The sequence below is a fragment of the Eptesicus fuscus genome, chromosome 5 (assembly GCF_027574615.1).
Source record: "Eptesicus fuscus isolate TK198812 chromosome 5, DD_ASM_mEF_20220401, whole genome shotgun sequence".
Taxonomy (NCBI): domain Eukaryota; kingdom Metazoa; phylum Chordata; class Mammalia; order Chiroptera; family Vespertilionidae; genus Eptesicus; species Eptesicus fuscus.
The window spans coordinates 83473276-83495842 of NC_072477.1; the positions used below are offsets into that span (position 1 = coordinate 83473276).

A 22567-nucleotide genomic window follows, 5' to 3' on the forward strand; every position below is an offset into this window, starting at 1 on the left:
AATTAAATGAGAATAGATAACATTTCAAATTTTCACACCCTTCTTCAAAACTACAAAAGTGAGAATATAATTTGGGGGGAATAAAAACCACACAATTTGGCTTTAGGAAAAAAAGAGTACTTAAAAGTTGTGACTTTAAGCAACTTGTGTGATCACCATCTGTCAAAAATTTTTGCCAAAATTAGAGGCAGTAGAGCGTAGCAGACATACGCTCTGCAGTCAGAAAGCCTGAGTTCTTATGCTGACATTAAATATGTGACCTTGAACAAGTGCTCTGTCCTTGCCATGTCTGTTTCCTCATCTATGAAATGGGGGCTATGAGAATAACGCAGAATTAAGTGAGCTCATACATGCAAAATTCTGAGGATTAAATGAGATAATACATGCCAAGTTCTTAGCAAAGTAAGTTCTAGTCGATTCTCAATAAATGTTAGCTAATCTTAGCATCAGCACAGTCATCTTCATCATCTGAATGAGCAGTTCTAGACTCACAGTCTGAGTACGATGGTAAGTGCTCTAGCTGCTTTACAGGAATTGCCTGCCAGGTGTTTGTTTCGAGGTCTGGGTCTTCCTGGGTCACATATATTAACCTTTCTTCCAAGAGACAGCCCAAGTGCCCATCAGTAGATGAGTGGATAAAAAAGCCCTGAAACATTTACACAATGAAATACTAAGCAGCCATAAAAAAAAAAAAAAAAAAAAGGAAATTTTATCTTTTCCAACAGCATGGAGGGACCTGGAGATTACTATGCTAAGCGAAATAAGCCAGTCAGAGAAAGACAAATACCATATGATCTCACTTATATTTGGAATCTAATGAACAAAATACACTGACAAAATAGAAACAAAGGCATGAATACATGGAACAACCTGACACAGGGGAGAGGGGTGGAGGGACTGGATGAAAGAAGGTGAAGAAATTAGCAAAAGAACATCCTATATAATAAAAGGCTAATATGCAAATCGACCAAATGGTGGAACAACCAGTCGCTATGATGCACACTGATCACCAGGGGGCAGATACTCAATGCAGGAGCTGCCTCCTGGTGGTCAGTACGCTCCCACAGGGGGAGTGCCGCTCAACCAGAAGCCCTGAGCTGGGCTCATTGGCTGGCAAGCGCAGCAGCAGTGGCGGGAGCCTCTCCTGCCTCCATAGCAGAGGTAAGGATGTCTGACTGCTGGCTTAGACTCGCTTCCCCGTGGACATTCCTTGACTGCGAGAGGGCACAGGCCAGGCTGAGGGACCCCAGCCATATGTACATTGGGGGCGACCAGGCCGGCAGGGGAGGGCCGTTAGGGGTGACCAGGCAGGCAGGCAGAGGTGGTTAGGGGCGATCAGGCATGCAGGGGAGCAGTTAGGGGCATTAGGCAGGCAGGCAGGTGAGTGGTTAGGAGCCAGTGGTCCTGGATTGCAAGAAGAATATCCGACTGCCAGTTTAGGCCCGATCCTGGCAGGACTAAACCGACAGTTGAATATCTCCAGAGGGGTCCCAGATTGTAAGAGGGTGCAGGCCGGGCTGAGGGACCCCCGCCCCCGTGCATAAATTTCATGCACTGGGCCTCTAGTATATACATAACACAAAGACACAGACAGCCAGAGGGAAAAGGGGTGGGGGTATGTACAAGTGGGCAGAGGGGGAAATAGGGACGGAAAGAGACTTTTATTGGGGTGCTGGGTGCCCGATGCAGTGTGCAGATGATGTTTTATTGACTTGTACACCTGAAGCCTGAATGGTTTTGCAAACCAATGTCACCACAATAAATTCAATTAAAAAATAAAAACAGCCCTGGCCAGGTGGCTCAGTTGAATGGAGCATCATCCTGTATCAAGCATGTCAAACTTGCAGCCGGCGGGTTTAAATAAATGAGGCATGCGGCCCCCCGCCACAAGTTTGATGTGCTTGCTGTACACCAAGAGATTGTGGGTTCAATTCCCAGTCACAGCACACACCTAGGTTGCAGGTTACATCCATGGTTGGGCGCATACAGGAGGCAACTGATAAATGTTTCTCTCTCTCTCTCTCTCTCTCTCTCTCTCTCTCTCTCTCTCTCTCTCTCTCCCTCTCTCTCCCTCTCTCTCTCTCTCTCTCTCTCCCTCCCTCCCTCCCTCCCTCTCTTCCTCCCTCCCTCTCTTTCTCTCTCTCTTCTTCCCCTCCCCCCCTTCCTTTCACTAAACATATCCGCAGGTAAGGATTTTTTTTAAAGAAAAACAAAGAGAGAATAGGATGTTTGGAAATCAAGTCAGCTCTGCATGAGATAGTAAACCTCTTGGCCCAAATTACCATATACTAATCCTATTAAAATAAGAATGAAATGGGTGTGTGAAAGCTATGAAACACACTTAGAAGACTCTCCTTGACTCTCCTGCACAAACGGGACATTGTCACCTTTTGCTTATTCCAGACCGAATGCAACAGAAGCTGTGCTCACTGAGAAGCTGTCCCCACAATGTTGTTCTTCTCACTCATTAATCTAGTCTCTGGAACTTTGCTAGACAGTCACCTCTACTTAGCCATTAGATTCTTCAGGTGCCATCGAGGAAACAGTTTACACATTCTAACCTTAAAAAACTGAATCTGATGTAGTTTCAGGAGAGGGAATTCATTTTATTTACCCAACATGAAAATAAAACACACCATTCAGGAAAAACGAATGTACTTAAAATGTAACCACACAAAAAATACACTTCAAATCTTCTTAAATAATTACCACAGTCAAAAGGAAAACAGCTGACTGCTCTGACTCAGAAACATTGACATTCTCCGCACCAAGCATTTTCCTTTCCTTTCTTCCCCTTCGGAATATTTCCATTGGATAGTTGCTACAGAGCAAGTCAATGAACAAAAGCCGTCAAAACAGAAACATAATCAAGTAAATTGTGTGTATGATTTTAAAAGATGTGTATACTTAGATGTTGTTTTCCTGAGATCATATAGAGTCATTTGCCAGTTTCCCCCTGACAATCTATTAGACTTTACGTATTTGTGTTTTTCTTCAAAATGCCAAAATATCAGCACAAACAACTTCATGAGATAAATTACCACCTTGTTCACTTTCCCAAAGACAATTTAAATACAAGTTACAGATGAAGACTGAAAACATCACAAATAAATTTGATGTTGCTTATACTACTTTTCTTTTATAATTAGAGGCACTTCCTCAAGGACAAGGTTTTGAAATTTTAGCTAGATATTAAGTTAAAATTGTATTTTAAAAGAGGTTACTGATTCAGAAAAGCAGGTTCATTGTATACTGCATATTTTGCAAAGAGCAAAACAGGATCATGATGCCTACAAAAATACTTTGTCCATAATATATATTCAACATGCATTTGTGACTTGATTAGAGTAACTATCCTTTGCCTGCAAAGAATGTTTTAAATATTTGTTTTTAAAAGTGCCTGAAAAAGCTGTGGTACATTCACACCATAGAATCCTATACAGCAGTAAAGAAGAATGATCTCTTGCCCTGGAGAGTATTATGCTAAGCAAAATAATAAGTATTATGCTCAGAGAAAGACAAGTATCACATGATCTCACTTATATGTGGAATCTAGTGAACAAAATAAACCGATGAACAAAATAGGTCCAGAGACACAGAAACATGGGACAGACTGATGAATCTCAGAGGGAAAGGTGGGGGTGGGTGGGAAGAGATTAACCAAAGAACTTATATGCATATATGCATAAACCAGGAAAACAGACAATAGTGTGGTGAAGGCCTGGGAGAGAGGGAATAAAAGGGGTCAATGGGGAAAAACAGGTACATCTGTATTACTCTCAACAATAACGATACATTTTAAAAAATAAAAGTGCCAGAACATATACAATATGGCTGCTAGCCTTTTTTTAATCAGTAATTTATACAAGTAGGGGTGCACTCAACCCAGAAATGGGCAAGAAAAACCATAGTAAAGAGAGAGAAAATAGTAGATATTGCATTCATTTTAAGTAATTTTATATTAAATGTCACTCTTATGTTAATAGAATGTTATTTTTATTTTATAATGTTTTACTAATATAGTGTATATACTAGTATATGCATATATACGTGTGTGTATATATATGTATATACACACACACATATATATATTTGGTATATGTCCGTGGTCGGCAAACTGCGGCTCGCGAGCCACATGCGGCTCTTTGGCCCCTTGAGTGTGGCTCTTCCACAAAATACCACGGCCTGGGCCTGGGCGAGTCTATTTTGAAGAAGTGGCGTTAGAAGAAGTTTAAGTTTAAAAAATTTGGCTCTCAAAAGAAATTTCAATTGTTGTACTGGTGATATTTGGCTCTGTTGACTAATGAGTTTGTCGACCACTGGTATATGTGATCAAAGTTATTTTCACAAATGATGAATATGTGCAAAGGTTTTAAACTAACTTAATAAGTATATTAAGTATTTATAGCTGTAGAGATTTTACCCTGAGAGATGCAATGCACTTATCTTAGGCAAACTTCTGAACTTTCTTAATCCTCAGTTTTTACATCCATAAAATGGAAATAATGCTTCACAGATAGACAATTTTTTGAGGGGGAGGGGGGGTTAGTCCACAAATGCCTAGATGGTAGGAAGAGTATCATTAAGGTATAGAAGTTGCATATAAAACAGAAAATAAGCATTTGCAACAATGTAGATAAGCTAGAATCCTGATATATTGCTGGTGGGAATGTAAAATGTTGCAGCCGCTGTTAAAAAAAAAACCACAAAAACTAATTTGGCAGTTCCTCAAAAGTTAAACATGTATTTACTATATGACCCATCAATTCTACTCCTACGTATATACCCAAAAGAATGGACTACAGGTACTCAAACAGGTACTCACACACCCTTGTTCATGGTAGTATTATTCACAATAGCCAAAAGCTAAAAACAATACACTGTCCACAAATGAATGCATAAAAAGATTGTGGTATAAGCACAGAATGAAATATTATTCAACCATAATACAAGCTACACAATGAATGAGCCCTTAAACATTATGCTAAGTAAAATACACCAGACACAAAGGGACAAATACTGTTTGATTCCACTTACATGAAGTACTTAGAATAGGCAGAAAGAAGATTAAAAGTGACCAGTGGTTAGAGGGAAGAGGGAATAGAGAGCTATTGCGTACTGGGTACAAAATTTCTGTTTGGGGTGATGAAGAAGTTCTAGAACTAGGTAATGGTGTTGGTTGCACAACATCACAAATGTACTCAATGCCACTCCATATGTACACTTAAAAATTATTAAACTGGTAAATTTACGTTATGTATATGTTACCACATAAAAAAATGTATTATATAAAAATAAAATTATATTATTATACCTTCTCCAATATCATTCTTTCTACTCACTATCCTCATCATGAGAGTAAAAATTCTTGAAAGGGCTGTCTTGCTCGGGGGCTCCATTTCTGATCTAACTCAGCAACCACTGCGGCCTGGCCCGGGCACAGTGCTCCGGCCACGCCTCCCGCCGAGCATGGCCCAGCACCCGCTGCCAATCCTTCCCGGCACGCCCACCAACCACTGCCTTTCCACAGACACCCTGCTCCCTTCCTTTGTGGAAACGGCATTCAAAGTTCTCCTCCTCCCTCTCTCACCCACTTCTGCTCAGTTCTGCATTGTCTGTTTAGGTGCTGTTGTTCTGTTGGTTTGGTTGTGCACTCTTCATCCTCCGTTAATCCTTTAATTTTTTTCTTCAGGTTCCATATTTTGGATGTCCTTTGGTCCCATTCCATGGACCCTAATGAGGCTTTATCCACCCCTCCCAGCCAGGGAAAATGAATGTGTTTTCACAAAACCGCCGGCTCCTTTTCTGTCCTTACCTTGGCCAACTGCTCCATCACTCTCTCATAGTCCAAGCCATAATGTCCTCCTTTACTTTTCCCTCCTCCTCATATACACCCACACAATAGCAGTCCCCTTGATTCCCAGTTTCACTTTCTGCAGTTTCAGTTACCTGCGGTCGACCAAGGTCTGAAAATATTAAGTGGAAAATTCCAGAAATAAACAATTTGTAAGTTTTAAATTGCACGTCATTTTGAGTAGCATGATCTAATTTTACAAGTCCACTCCTCTCCGCCCTCCACCCTGCCTCCTTCCTGGGGACATGAATCATCCTCTGTCCAGTGACTCCACACAGTATATGCTCCCAGACCATCAGTCACTTAGTAGCCCTCTCGGTTATCAGATCTACTGATGTAGTATCGCAATGCTTGTGTTCAAGTAACCCTAATTTTACTTAATGATGTCTCATTCGCCTCACTTTTCTCATCACTTAGGCACTGTAGCCTCTTGTAGCATCACAAGGGTGAGTACAGTACAATAAGATATTTTGAGAGAGACCACATTCATATAACTTTTATTACAGCATATTATTATAATGGTTCTATTTTATTATTAGTTGTTATTAATTTCCTACTGTACCTAATTTATAAATTAAACTTTCTCACAAATATGTGTGTATAGGGAAAAAAGAAAACATCCTATATAATAAAAGGCTAATATGCAAATTGTCCCCAAGGGTGGAGTTCAACAGACGGGGCGTTAGACGTGCACTGACCACCAGGGGGCGGCGACAGGCAGGCAGCCGGCAGCCGCTAGGGACCCTACCCATGCAAGAATTTTGTGCACTGGGCCTCTAGTAGTATATATAGGGTTTGGAACTATCCACGGTTTCAGGTATCCAGTGGGGGTCCTAGAATGTATCTCTTGAGGATAAGAAAACCACTGTGACTACTGTATTCTTAAGTCTTGTTAAGTCTAGCTGTTTCATAGCTCTGGATTTCATTCACTCCTCTCTCTCCCCACAACCAATGCCAGTCACTGTCCCCACTGCCGCCTTATTAAGTAACGGTCCTGGCTCCTGTTCCATTCTAATCTCTTCTCTTCAATGCAGCCACACTCAAATTTCTGAAGTACATATTTCTCCATACTATTCTCCTCTATAAAAATGTCCCATCGTACCTCACTGCCACCAGAACCATATTATAAGGCGGCATTTATCTTCATTATATAACATCCTGTGGTGTCGCCTTCCCCACCCCCAAACACAATGTTCCAATCAGAGTCAACTGCTCTGAGTTTCTAAGCCGCGTTCTCTGAGCCCTACAGGAAGACCATCCAACCTGGACTTGGAAGGGTGAAAAGGAAGCCATGGACTCCAGGACAACAGGCGTAAAGGACGATGGTAAGGAAAGAAGCTGGCTCTTACCTACAGGCCTCTGCACTTACTGATCCCTCCATTTTCTCCTCCAGCCATGTCACCTAGTTGACCTTCATTTCTCATAGAACTAAGCTTTGGTTTTGCCATAAAGTCTTTCCAGAAGCCCCATAACAGAAACCCTAACTCCCAAGTGTCCTACTTTTTTTCACTGAACTCTTAATTTTATCCTTTTCATAATCCTTGTGGTACTTTATTATAATTTTTCTATTTGTTACTCTCCTCCCACCCCATTCCAATTTAATTGACTTTGGACTCCTTTGGGACTAGACTTAATATCATTATATATCTGAACCCAGCATAATCTCCGACACAATAGCAAGCAATCAATAATTATTTGAATAAATAAATGTTTCTGGGTTATTAAACAAAGGAGCTGTTAAATACATATTTGAACATGCTGATTTCAGTACTTTAGTTAGCTCTGTGTTATTCTAGCAATAATAATTTACTATGTCCAATGTTATCTACCAAAAATAAACAAAATAGGACAATTCAGGTACAACTGACTTGCCACTGAACCTTAACTATTATTTTCTTATATATCTGCATTTGATTGGTAATCACGTATTATATCCTGGACCCTGCTAAAGGCTCAAGACCAATCCTAGGTGTTTATTCTATAGAAACAATTATAATAAAAATAAATAAGCTCAAGTCTAAAAATTATACTTTCACTCCAGGTTCTTTTATTACTATAGTAAAATACACATAATATAGAATTTACCATCTTAACCATTTTTAACCATACAATTCAGTAGGGTTAAGTATATTCACATTGCTATGCAACCAACCTCCAGAAATTTTTCATCTTGTAAAACTGAAACCCTATAACCATTGAAACACTACTCCCCATGTCTTGCTTCCCCAGCCTCTGGCAACCACCATTCTACTTCCTGTTTCTATGAATTTGACACTCTAGATACCTCATCTAAATGAAATCACACAATATTTGCCTTTTTTATGACTGGCTTATTTAAACTTAACATAATGTCCTTATGATTCACCCATGTTGTGGAATGTGTCAGAATTTCCTTCCTTTTTAAGGCCGAATAATATTCCATTGTATGTATATACCACATTTTATTTATCCATTCATTCATCAATGGATACTTGGCTGCTTCCACCTCTTGGCTACTGTGCAGAATTTTTCTATGAACATGGTTTCCAGTTTCTTTTAATAGAAGAAAATAAACAATATCACAAATATTAAAAATAAAGAATAAAATTTTCAGAAAAGTATTTTACCATGTGTATTTATTGCTTTTTTCTATAGATATTATTTATAGATGAAATTTTATCTTTGTGATTCACACTTTCACTAACAAACATATGTTCAACACAATCTAAACATCATGTCTGTTATAGAAATGAATATTCATTCACTTTAATGACAAAATAGTTCTTTTTAGCTACATCTAGAAGGAACTTACTTGGGGAAAACACTTGTTTTCTGATTTCTGGGTATATTTGATTGACAAGTCATAAAATACTTTATTTCATGCATGAATATGTAAATGACTGCTAGCCCTTTGGGGTTGCATCTAAGATGTGCCACCTAAATTTGCACAGTACAAAGACCCCAAGACTGAAAACAAAGATAAGCAAAAATGAATTGAGAACACAATTCACAATCACGGAACTTCTGCAATCTGTCTTCACTAGCTGCTCTCAGATGCATCATTGTCAGCATCTGACCCCGTTAGGTGGCTGATAAGAGGATTCTGAAGGCCAGCAGATTTTATTTTTAACCTCTCCATATGGTTGACCTTCTAGTTTCAATGTGAGCATCATCTGCACAGATGATCATCAAATGGCAACTCCTACCCTAAAATGTTTTGGGTAATTTGATCAAATCAAAAGTGATGCTCAGTTAAAAAACAATATGTAGAGTGTGATCTTCTTTTCACTTAAAGTTTTACATAATCACATTTTTAAAGGTCTGCAGGACTATAGACAAAAACTGGCAAGTATAACTTACTGACATTAGAATTAAAAGCATTTTTTCAAACTGTATGCCATATTCTACTTATATAATAAATAAAAGTTTAAAAGTAACTTTTGCTTTTAAGATTTTCTACTAGATTAATTTTAATGTGAAACATATATGATAAATACCGCAAATTAAAAACTAAACTCAAACACAGAAAGTTAATAAGCTTTATTAAAAAACATACAAATGTATACTGATGTATTAATATTTCAAGTTTAATATTAGCAATATCAATGATTACTTAATATAACACATTCTGTTATTACATTTTTTAATTAAAGGAGATATAAATTATTTTATCTGCAACTTATGGTCCACAACTTTATACCCTAACGAACCTTAAAGAGAAAGACAGCAAAGATGATTTTCCACATACAAAAATTGTGCACAGAAGAATATAAAGTTATTCATCCATCCATTTATTCAACAAACATTTAATAGGTACCCATTATGTTCCAAAGACAAATTCAAATATATATCTAATAAAGTAGAAGAAAAAGACATTCTCAACACATCAAGGACTTCAATCAGGTGCCAAAGAAGGATATAAGCAGTTCACTGAGCATGGAGGGAAAAGAGGCTGGGGATACAGAATGAAGCAAGCATAGAATTAATCCCTGAGGAGTTACCAAAAAACAAAACAAAACAAAAAACCACCCTACAAAGACAACAAGTAATTTAAGTCTTGAGGATAAGTAAAAATTAACTTGGGGTCAAGCCCAGGCTTTGTGTAGGTACAGTGACAAGTCTCTAGGCAGAGGGAACAGGAGGGAAAAGGCTCAGTGCCAGCAAAAACTGTTTAAAATATTTTTCTTTGTAGGCTCTAGTCCTCAGTCCTCAGAAAATAAAATGTACAACTTCATTTCTGAGCTGACTCTTCAAAGGTCACTATTATTCAAAATGGCTCACTCCATATTTTTGGACTCAGCTCGCTCTTCCTTCAAATTCCTTTATAAATTTCCATTTACTCGGGACTTAATAATAAGACCATATGCCAACTATAGGATCAGAGTGCAACTCTGGATATTTATCCAAGGCAGTTTGTAGAAATAATTATACTAAAAAAAATGCCTAATATCCTGACAAAATTTGAATAAGAACAGCATTTAGGTGGGTTAAGGAAAAATTCCCCATTCCTTAAGAAAAGGATTAAGTCTGTTACTTTCCGATACAATGGTTGGCACGTGTTTATGGAATAACTGAGCTATGAGAAAATACTCCCTAATGTCCTACAGAGACCCTTCAGTAACAACAGAAACTGCAGAACAAGGAATGGAGGAAAGGAGAGGAAGAGACTTGCTCTCCACGCTGGCACATTCTTGCACAAGGAAAGCTTGCAGTACGTTCTAGCCGCTGGCAAACACTGTTATTCATTAATATTCTAAAAATCAATGGAATTTCAGGGTGTACCTGGTATGTTCAACAGTTCAAATTGCCTGTGTGCCCTGGCATTCTTTTAATGCTTAGCAGAAGCTGCCAAAATTGAAAAGATATGAAACTAGAACATAAAGGATTTCTATTATCTCTAAATGTAGGTACATCTAGACCCAGGTAGAACATAAAAAGATTTCAGATGAAAGTCAATTATAATTGCCTCTTCCTCTCTCTTTTCCTCTCTCCCCCAACCGAAAGAAACAAGAACATAGTTCCACTAAATGGATGGCATGTCTTTTATGACAACAGAATATGGATGAAGCACCTGTCAGTGTGTTCAAATGAACAAGTTTATTTTCAAAAATCCTATTTGCGAAAGAGTTCCTGAAAGCCCACTCAACCGTGCAATGATAAAACTTACCCTGGGCCTAGCACCATCTGCTGACACCCTTCCAAACCATTATGTTAATATAATAAACAGTGCATGCCAAGAAATGTAAGGGAGTCAGCAGGATGTAACCACACCCACTGTACTTGTATACTTAGAGACTGCGATTCTATAGCTATTTTGCAACAGAACAAAAGATGGCCTGAGCAATTACATTTATTAGTCAGCCACATGTATCATGGTATTAATCATCCAGACTGGTATGTATTGTAAAGAAAATACATGAATTGTAGTTCTTCTCCCTCCTCTGATGGTGCTGTCATTTCAACACCAGTGATTGATATTTGACATCAAGCAGTTTTCTGGAAAGGAACTTGTGCACCTCTCAATGGCACATCTGGTAGCTGCAGATGGTAAGCATTAGCATAATTTCCCCAGCAATGATGCGCCAAAGCATAACACAGAATAAGACTTATGCCTGATGTCAATTGTTTGTTTCTTGCCAATGTTAATGTAAAATCTTCCAGAGATGGTTCTAATGCTTGCTATCAGCTCAGACTGCAGGGGAAAACTCAGGAAGCAATCCTGAAGGCCCGGAGGGTGGAACAAATTAACTTTTGTGGCCACTGACTGCCACTACTGCTCTCCCTTCCTCTTGCAGAAAGATGGTCAGGTCTCCCACCAAGGAGGTGATGGGTACACGGAGGGGAACCAACACAATGCATGCCCTCTACAACAGAACATGGATGAAGCACCTGTCAGTGTGTTCTACAATGCATGGAGATTTGATCTCTATTCTACCTGTTTGTGTGTATATCATATGTCCATATGACTGATGCAATAGGAGCAAAATTTCTTTTAAATAAGCTTTATATAAGCTATCTGTTCTATCTGTTCCAAAAGAATAAGAATATATGAAAAAACTGAGCATCTAATCTATAGAAGGAACAGTACCAGGCTCCTTGACAGATATTAAAGTATATAATGTATAGAGCCCTTCCTAAAAGACTTTGAATAAAATCAAGAAGAAAAGCTTATTATCTTACCTAATAATAGACAAACACGTAAATTGACCGTACCTCCGCTACGCCCACAGCCAATCAGAGTGAGTATGCAAATCAACCCAACAAAGATGGCAGTTAATATGCATACATAGGCGCCCAGCGGCCTGAGTCCCGGGAACATCCTCGGCACCCAGGTCACTCTGAGGTAGGCCCCGCATGGGCCCTGAGCAGCATGGGAAGGGCCTGAGCCAGGGGGCTCCTGGGCAGGGCCAAGCCTGCGATCGGAGCCGAGGGGGCCCCTGCCCAAGCCTAAAGCTTCAGCCAGGGGCTGTAGGCCTGGGCAGGGGTGGAGCCGGTGATAGGAGGGAGCTGGGGGTCCCCTGCCCAGGCCTAAAGCCTAGGCCAGAAGAAACACCTTTTCTGACCGCTCATTGGCTAAGCTCCCTCTATGCCACTGGTAATATTCTTAGTAACCTGGGTAATAAGAATCCAAAAAGGTGATCTAGGGTTTTTCCACCACACTTCTGGAGAAAAAAACAAAGGTCTGCTGCTGGAGGGCTAAGAAATGCCATATCCTGCCCTAGCCAGTTTGGCTCAGTGGATAATGCCTCGGCCTGCCAACCGCAGGGTCTGGGTTCAATTCTGATCAAGGGCATGTACCTAGGTTGCAGGCTCCTCCCTGGCCGGGGCCCAGGTCAGGGCTCATGCAGGAGGCAACCAATCAAAGTGTTCCTTTCACTTTGATGTTTCTCTCTGTCTTTCCCTTTCTCTAAAAATCAATGGAAACATATCCTCAGGTGAGGAAAAGAAAGAAAGAAAGAAAGAAAGAAAGAAAGAAAGAAAGAAAGAAAGAAAGAAAGAAAGAAAGAAAGAAAGAAAGAAAGAAAGAAAGAAAGAAAGAAAGAAAGAAAGAAAGAAAGAAAGAAAGAAATGTCATATCCTATGAAAGACACATCTTGAAAATGCCTAAAGAAAGTTCTCATTTTTTCATGGTGAAAGGACTGGAGTCCGTGTTGACGAAAACACCTTGGTGGCTGTGGTGACTGGCAGTGGCTGCAGCAGCGGGCTGATGGGGCTGGTGCCTTCCCCTGATCAGCCCGGTCACCTTCCACAAAGGGAGGCCAGCCTGCAGCTTACCAGGAGTGGGCCTAAGCTGTCAGTAGGACATCCCCTGAGGGCTCCCAGTATGTGAGAGGGAGCAGGCTGGGCTGAGGGACCCACCCCAGTGCACAAATTTCATGCAGCAGGCCCCTAGTTAATATATAATGCATGTCATAAGTGATATGAGCCCCATTCAAGAATATTTGAAGCAAAGTATAAATGCCATTTGAGTGTAACACAGTAATACAAGAAGGCCTACATCTTTATGTATCCACTTTTACATGGAGTAGGTAAGGAAGGGATCCCATGAAGGGATATACCATACCTGCAGCACAGGTTGCATTTTAATAAACAAATATATTCAAGAAAAGAAAAAAATTCAAACCTGAATGGTTTAATTATTAAATCTGTGCTACAGGTATGGTATATCCCTTCATGGGATCCCTTCCTTACCTACTCCATGTAAAAGTGGATACATAAAGATGTAGGCCTTTGATTTTAATTAAAGGCCTTAAACTTTAATTCAAGATTAACAGGACAGCAGATCACAAGTGATATTTGAAGAAATCTCTGACATCCACATTGACCAAGAGGGTTGACACAGGTGAGCCATGAGAATAAAATTCCACATAGGAATGAAATAGAAAAAAAACAAGAGAAGTGATGAAAGGAAGGTACACCACACAGATCAGAAATTCAGTTCCTAGGTAATGAATAATTTATTATTATTATAATTCTTTGTTATTTATAGCTTGCATAGTTCCAAAATTCCCAGTATTTATTGATACATGCTCAACCCTGTCTCTAAAATGATTAAAAAAGAGAGTTCACAAAAAAGTATATAACTTAGAAGGTGAAAATAACTTGGTGGGGAAGCTGGGTGAAACCAGCCCTGTAGTATAGAAGTTAGACTGACCTAAACCTTTGAAATATATGTCTTTTCCTATCCCCTGAGTTGTGTTCCTAATGTGTTCAACATCCCACAAGTGTTCAGTGTTCATGTTCTCATAAGATTACTAAAAATAGCATTTGTCCTCTAATCCTTGAGCTCTTGATACTACTAGCCTAATATGATTAAATTATTACTTGAAAGTTAATTATGTTTCAGATCTAAATTAGGTCTATTCTCAAACCAAAATTCTAATGAAGATTTGTAGTTGCAAGGATCTTTATCAAGTATCTTTATCAATACTAATACACCTATTAATATTAGTGATAAAAAAGTTTCCATTTACATTTTTAAAAATCTATATGAAACAACATCTAGCATCATTATTTGATAATGAGGCACTAGGAGTATTCTCCTAGAAATACAGCTGAATTTAAACCTTTTTTTTTTTTCCTGAAGCTTTGGGCAATGCCAGACATAAAAAAAAAAAAAAAAGCATCATTTTTTGCAATATAACTGCACACCTCAATAGAGAAGCAACTGAGAAACTACTACCTAAGTTATTCTTTGCAAAAAAAAAAAAAAAAAGATAAATATAATTCTATCTTCTCACTAATTATTAGCTAAGTGATCATAATTACTTCACTCTAATTTACTCATCTGTAAATATAGACAAAGGTGTCTAACATACATTGTTATTTTCCTTAAGGAAAAAAAAAGTTGTTAGAAAAATCAGGTGAGAAGTCAACATACCTAAATAATTTTAAATTGTAAATAAATTCAAGTAAATCATAGAAGGGTTTTCAAAATGGGAAAGGGTATCAGTTAAAAGCTATAGGCCAGTAAATGACAGTTCCATCCTTTACAAATGCTTTTTGAGCATTTAGAAAATAATACAGTCAGGAATGCTATCAAAGGGGGTTTTATCTAGCCTCTTCTACAAATCCTTTCTCTCATCCAACAAGAATTTACAGAGCATATATTCTCTGCCAGACACTCTACTAAGCTCTGCAGATACAGAAGGAAGCAGAAAAGTGTCCTTGTGGAGCATAGAGCCCAATGGAGGAGACAGACATCAATTAGAGAATCATACAAATAAATGTGAAATTACACTGTGGTAAGACAATAATGTGATATGTGCAACTAAAAAAAAAAAAAAGAGGTACATAGAAAAAGTCAAATGTCTGCACTACTCTAGCATAAAATAAGATCACCTCACTGTAAAAACTGCTCTCTTTAAAGATGGAATATGATATAGTCATAGCCACCCAAAAAAATTTATCAGGACAGAACTTTACCCTAGGCTGCAAACGGAGAATAGTAGCAATAATGGCTGGCAATGCTCCAGGTACTTAGGGAATTCTAATCTGAAGATGCCAACCACCACATGTCCATAGATATACTTCAGCCCTGTCCATTCTCACTGACTTCAAAAGGGAAGTTTTGCACAAATTTTAGTCCTAAAAATATAGGAAATCACTGAAAGTAAATAATCTTTCCTTGGTAATTTTCTAACAAGGTTCTCAAATAATTTGTGTTATATGCATAAGCTTCAGTCCCTAGATAATTATACTATTGATATTACCACAGTAGTCGTTTTGCTGATATTTTATCAAATGCATATCTCTCAGATACCATTCTGTTCTCCTAAAATTAAAAATAAAAACACTTCTAGTTTCTGACATGCTCATATATTTCAAATGTTTTATTCTTTTCTCACATTGATAATTTTTATAAATTCTCCCAACCTGCTAAGTAAAAGAATAATTACCTGGGCAACATCTTTTGAAAGTGAGAACCCCATAAGTAATCTTTCTAGATTCAATTCTTGCCCATAATTTATTGTTTACTCACTAAACGCCTTGATTCTCAATTCTTCATCTATAAAACAAATATGCTGGGAGGAATAACAAATGTGGCCCTGTACCTGACATAATAAATGTTATCCAAAAACAAATACATGTGTGTGCAGACAGATAAGTAGATAGATATAGATCAATGAAAACTCTTGACAATGTAGAGAAGGAAGGTTACTTGGACAATAATCTTAGAAAATTCAGACATATATTTAAGGACAATCACAGAACTGAAACAAGCCCCTTGACTTGTCTCTCCTTCTCTTTTTTTCCAAAAAAAAAAATGGTTAGAGATATAATAAACAAGTATCTTCCAAAGAAAGGAAATCTTCCACTATAATAAGTCTCCCAAGAGAAGACATTGCCCAAATAGCATGTGAATGGATGAGAGTGCAAACACTGAAACCAGTTGTACAAAGAAACCTCAGAGCTGTTTGACACTGCATACTCCAATAAACAAAGATATCTAATTTTTATGAAACTGGTCCACTGCTGTGAAATTAGATGCTTCATCTGACTGAAAACTGTATCTATCACCATGGTCACAGTTTCTTGTAATGTGATATCTGCATTTCACTGAAAGTATAACTAATGTTAAATATCCAGAAAGAATCCCTACCAAAACATTAACCAAGTATTTAACAAGTGTCTGCTATACTCCAGGAGCTGTTCAGACCCTGGAGACTTACCAAGGAAGAGATGATCCAATACATAACACCTCGTATCACAAGGCACACGTGTGGCAAAGAGATGCTAGGAGGATGCCCCAAAACAGCTATGCAGTAGCTGCAAATGTGACATGAGCGGTCAGAAAATTTCCTTTGAAGGAGCATAAATATCAATGGTGGGGCATAGGTACAGGCTGCTCAAAAATCAAGCACTTGTTTTCATATAAAGCAGAGCCGCCACGGATGGCAACAGCCTCTGGCCAATTCAGCTGCACAAACCAAAAACCATAAGTGGAATATCTGGTTAGATACACTTTCCCTTCTCCCTCCCTCCCTAGCATAATGCACTATTATATAATTACAGTCCATTATCTAAAATGATGATTCCTCTGCCTTCTCCATCTTCATATACATAAATGAGCCTGCCCCTTCAAGGGCTATTGCAATGATTACCTCTTCCAAAAAGGGTTTCCTGATCCCCCTAATTCAGCGATTTTCAACATGTTTCATCTCATGATACACATAAACTAACTACTAAAATTCTGCAGTCCACCAAAAAATATTGGGTTTTTTTGCCAATCTGACAAATAAATAGGCATAATTCTGACTGATTTACAAAAAAATAATAATAATAGTAACTACTTACACTTTTACTTCAAATTGACTCCTTAAAACCTCAAGTGCCTATACTTGTATACATATGATTTCTGGTACCAAGAATTAACCAACTATGCAACATGACCAATAAGTGAATCTCTAGTATATGAGTTATAGTTATGGCTCAAGACAAGGCATTCATGCCAGATGGCTATTGTTGTGTTGGCTGTTGTCATTTTTCTATATGAAAATCTAAGGAAAAGTGGCACACCAGTTAAAAAATCACTGCTCTAATTGAATAGTTCTTGCCCTCCTTTGTCTCTCCAAGGCACGGTTTCTCCCAATCTGAATTTACTACTGGATGGTAAATTTTTAGTTGTTTCTAGGTCATTGTGTTTGCATATATGTGGTAAATTTCTTTTTCTTTTCTTTTAAATATATTTTTATTTATTTCAGAAAGGAAGGGAGAGGGAGAGATAGAAACATCAGTGATGAGAGAGAATCACTGATCAGCTGCCTCCTGCACGCCCCTACTGGAGATCAAGCCCACAACCCAGGCATGTGCCCTTGATTGGAATCAAACCCAGGATCCTTCAGTCCGCAGGCCAACATTCTATCACTGAGCCAAAACTGGCTAGGGCTGTGATAAATTTCTAAAGGATGTATTTTAGTTTTATTCTAGCCCTTAAAGAAAATAAGCATTGCCTGAAAAAACAGAAGGTACTAGAGAGATATTTGTGGAATTAAATTCAAAAATCAAGTTTACATGCAGTTAGCTATTTACAAACACATACATATATAAGCATACCAAAATAATATAATCTAAATTTATTTTTTATAAAAACTTCTGAAGGATTTCCCTATTCATCTCTTAAAATTTCTAAAAGACTTTCATCAAAAGTTTTAAGACCCTCCAATGCCAATAAATATGTCACTTAACTGATTGCCTTGGTATTAATAGTAATGGCTTTACTTTAGAATAAATTAAGAATGATTTAACTTCACCAAACTACATGCCCTCTTAATACATGTAGGATGTTATATCACACATTCTCCAGATGTTTTTTTCTACACACAGCTCTTCAGTATTTTACTTTCTCTCTTTTCACCATCCATGTCTATATGCACAACCATTCTTTCTTCCATTTAGAAAAGCACCAATGCGTGGAGAGTGACATTTTGACGTGTACACAGTAGACCATTAGATAAAGAATAGTTAAATGGGTTTTCTCTTTTCATTTAAAGACTCAAATTTTCAAAACACTTCAGCCAAACTATTGAGGAAGTTTCTCCTTGTACCAGGAACAATCTTTTGTGTGTTTTTATACCAAATGTGGAATAATTTCTGGCCATCCATAGAAAAAAAAAAAAAAAAGGATAATATAAAAGAGTTTTAGGCATCATCCCTTCCAGGAGTTTGGTTTACAGTTTCCATGCTGACAGACCTCATAATAAAAGTCTTACACAAATTACCTTCTTTCGCAGTGCCAAGAATGACTTCATGCTACAAGATCCATGACAGACATGTTCTGACCGCCTATCATATATTAACTTGTGGAAAAGGTACAGGCACAGAACTGAAGCATCTTCCCCAGCATGCTCTGGTTTCAGCGTGCTGAACCACGGTCCTTCAGGAGTGGGTCTATTAGACTGAGATGACATCAAGTGTTGAACAGTGCCCAGTTGGTACTGATTATTATTAGAATTGACAATAATAAGTATGAATAGCCTTTCACTGGAAGAGAGGTCACTAAAATTTTAGGTGGCTTCATTCATTGCTTACAAATAAGAATGTCAACATTTCCATCAAACACATCTATTTCTAGAATGTTACAGCCACAAACTTATTTTGGAATAGAAGTGCAATTTAAAATGTCCATCAAAGACTATTTCTTCTTCATAAAGTTAAAAAATAAGTTCCATTCAGCTCTATGCTTTTGAAATACTTAGTCAGAACACCATATATATTTCAATAATGTATCTGTGTACTTGCTGCTGAAGTGGCTATTGATGGACCTTCTCAATTCAAAGTTGTAAAAATGAATCAATGAGATAAACTGAGTTATACTCTGAGAGATTAGATTTTCATTTTCCAATAGAAAATAAGTAAAATTTCCTAACAACAAAAATGTAAAAGATCAGCTCTCAAAACATATAATGCATGTAACAGAATAATTTATTACTGGCAGAGCCAAACTTTCTTATTTAAATGTTATACTTTATTGCAGGTGTTACTGACCAAAGCTAATCTTTAAAATAATAATAATAATAATAATTGGAAAGTCTTTTTAAAAGTTTTTAAATAATTAGAATTATTTATAATATAGTATTTTAGTAAATTTTTAAAAATAATTAGAATTATTTATAATATAGTATTTTAGTTTCCTTTTTAAAATCTTATTAATGTCATTCTTTTTGTCATCACCCACATATCTTGTGCCAAAGATTTCCCTCCCTCATTAAATATAACTTTGTTCTGAATTAAAGTTGGGAAAAATGTCAATAATACCAGTCCCAAAAGTTAGAAGTATAGGTAAATGAAAAAAAGTGTAGATAGGTTTTCAGCTTCAAAACTGAAATGTTATAAATGCCTTGCTGACATTAATTACTTCTTTAGCACGTGGATTTTAGGTTCTTACACGGGACTGCTGGGTCCATGAGTATCAGTTTCAGCACAGGCAAGAATGCACACACCCGGGTTCTAGTTTTAGTTCTGGTTGTAATTCTGAATTCTAGTTCTGTTCCTAAGTCTGACCCTACACTAACACATTAAAATGTCCTTAACAATTACTGAAAACGCCCTGTGAAGGTACCTTCGCTTTCTTTCACCAGTGAGTGCTCTGTATGTGCCCAGAACTGCCTTTGAGGCAGAGATTTAAAACACAAACATAAGCTTTCATATCTTTGACCTCACGAAACCTGGAATCTAGCATGGAAGAGAAACATTATGCAAACAGTGACATGAATATTTATGTATAGTCATGCCACCTGCTACAAAGGAAAAATTTAGTGTGAAATGAAGGGTATAACCAGGAAAGGTTTCCCTGAGGACACAACAATAAAGCTGAGGCATTCAGGATGAGCAAGGGTGAGATAAGAGAGGGGGAGAAGGAGTAGAGCAGTGGTCGGCAAACTGCAGCTCGCAAGCCGCGGTTTACCGTTCTGTTGACTAATGAGTTTGCAGACCACTGGGATAGGGGTTTAATCACAAGGAACAACAACAGCCTGTAATTATTGGAATCGAGAGTCTAGGTCAGTGGTAGGCAAACTCCTTAGTCAACAGAGCGGCAAACCGCGGCTCGCAAGCCGCATGTGGCTCGCGAGCCGCAGTTTGCCGACCACTGGAGTAGAGGAAAAGTGGTCCAGTCAGAAAGGGTGAGATGTATAAACCCAAGGAAATAAAAGAGGCTTGGGGTCATTAAGGAACTGATAGGCAACTGTCAGAATCAGAGATGGGGAAAGAGGCAAGATGAGTGCCCTGCCTCAATCACTCAGGTCATGCAGGGCCTTCCATGCAGATTTCTGTCTGTGTCATGGATTGTCAACTTCATCCCAGGTCAAGAAGGATTATATGATCTTTGGTGGGAAGCTAGAAGCCAAGAGTTCTGCTGGTACAGTCTGTACCTTCTGAGGTACGGAGCAGGGCACAGAAAGGCAGAGAATGAACAGAGGGCTGTGAGGAATGATCTACAGAGGTCACTGAAGGGTGTCACACAGGGGTGCTATTTGATGTGACTTACGTTCGTACAAAAGTCTGTTTGCAGAGTAGAGAATGGATGGGGGTACTTGCAGTACAAGCAAAATTGCTGATGTCTAGAACCACAAGGTTAGCAGTGGAATGGACAGAAGCAAACAGATTTGAGATATCATTTGAAAACACAATGGACAAGACCTGGTGATTATAAAGCAGAAAGGGAACCGAGAAAGAGAGAGAGTAGGGTTGAGAATGACTTCTCAGTTTCTGAAATAAGAAAGACTGAATCACCCCGGGATCATATGCTATTTGTACTGTCGGAGGAAGCACAAAAGCAATCTTACTGAGCTTGAAACCTGATTTCTTCACAAGGGCTATAGTAAAAGCAGTCCAAAACCATATCCCATTTAATTTCTAGATGTATAATGTTCAAGTGTGTACCTGATATATACAATAGACATTCGCACACTATTATTAATTCTAAGCCCTGAAGAAAAACTTTGAGAAATGGATACCCCCTAGCTCAATACCATTTTTATAAGAATAAACACACCACCTTCATTTTTACTGTGCTTCATAGATTACTCTCACTCTCACTACCTGGGCCACCCCCTTTCTTCCAAACCACTGTCATCTCTCACTTGAATTTGTATCATTTACTACTTATTATGCTTACATTTTATTGTTCATCTCTACCCACTAGAACGTAAATTCCAATGACTAAATCATGTTTGAAACCCTGTAAGGTAACAAATACAGGGTCAATTATCTCCATTTGGTAGTTGAGAAAACGGAACCTACAGAATTTAAAAGACTTTCCTATGTAGTAAATACACTAAATTGGAAATTAAATCCAGATTTCCTGACTCTTAAATTCAGTACATCCAGTTTTCATCAATGCTTCCCAGTCGTCAGGTTTTTAAAGCTTCTATGTGTGTACACGTGTTCGCACACACACTTGCACCTTCAAGGTGGTTAGCCTAAATATAGATTTGTTTGTCCTCCTATAGTTAGTATTTGCTTATGTGACAGGAGAGGAAGAGGACCTCATCTCTCCCTGATAATCAGTAAGCCATCAGGAAAACAAAAGGAGAAGACTTACTTCTCTCTCCATCAGCAAAATCTTCAGATCCTATATAATAAAAGCCTAATATGCTAAGTGTCCGGTCGTCCAGTTGGCCGTTCAACCAATCAAAGCACAATATGCTAATGATATGCTAAGGCTGCTCAACAGCTTGCTATGACATGCACTGACCACCAGGGGACAGAGAGCCAACTGGTCAACCAATTGCTATGACATGCACTGACGACCAGGGGAGGGATGCTCTAACCAGTAGGTTAGCTTGCTGCTGGGGTCCAGCTAATCGGGACTGAGCAAGACGGCCTGGACACTCCCTGGAGCCCTCCCGCAATCCCTTCCCGGCTGGCCAACCTCCCACATCCCTTCCTGGCCCTGGTCATGCACTGGTGGGTTCTCTCAGCCTGGCCTGCACCCTCTAGCAATCTGGGACCCCTCAGGGGATGTCGGAGAGCTGGTTTCAGCCTGATGGCAGAACGACCGGTCGCTATGATGCACACTGACCACCAGGGGGCAGACGGTGGTTAGTGCGCTCCCACATGGGGAGCGCCAATCAGCCAGAAGCCGGACTAACGGCTGGTGAGTGCCTCTCCCGCCTCTGCAGCAGCGCTAAGGATGTCCGACTGTGAGAGGGTGCAGGCTGGACTGAGGGACCCCCCAAGTGCATGAGTTTCATGAACTGGGCCTCTAATATGGTAATAAACTGGGCGAAG

General features: G+C 38.7%; 1 protein-coding gene across 1 annotated transcript in view; it reads right to left on the bottom strand.

The window, feature by feature from the left end:
- PRKD1 (protein kinase D1) overlaps positions 1-22567 on the bottom strand; it is a 317805-nt gene that overhangs the window by 253204 nt on the left and 42034 nt on the right. The gene's annotated exons all lie outside the window — the stretch shown is intronic.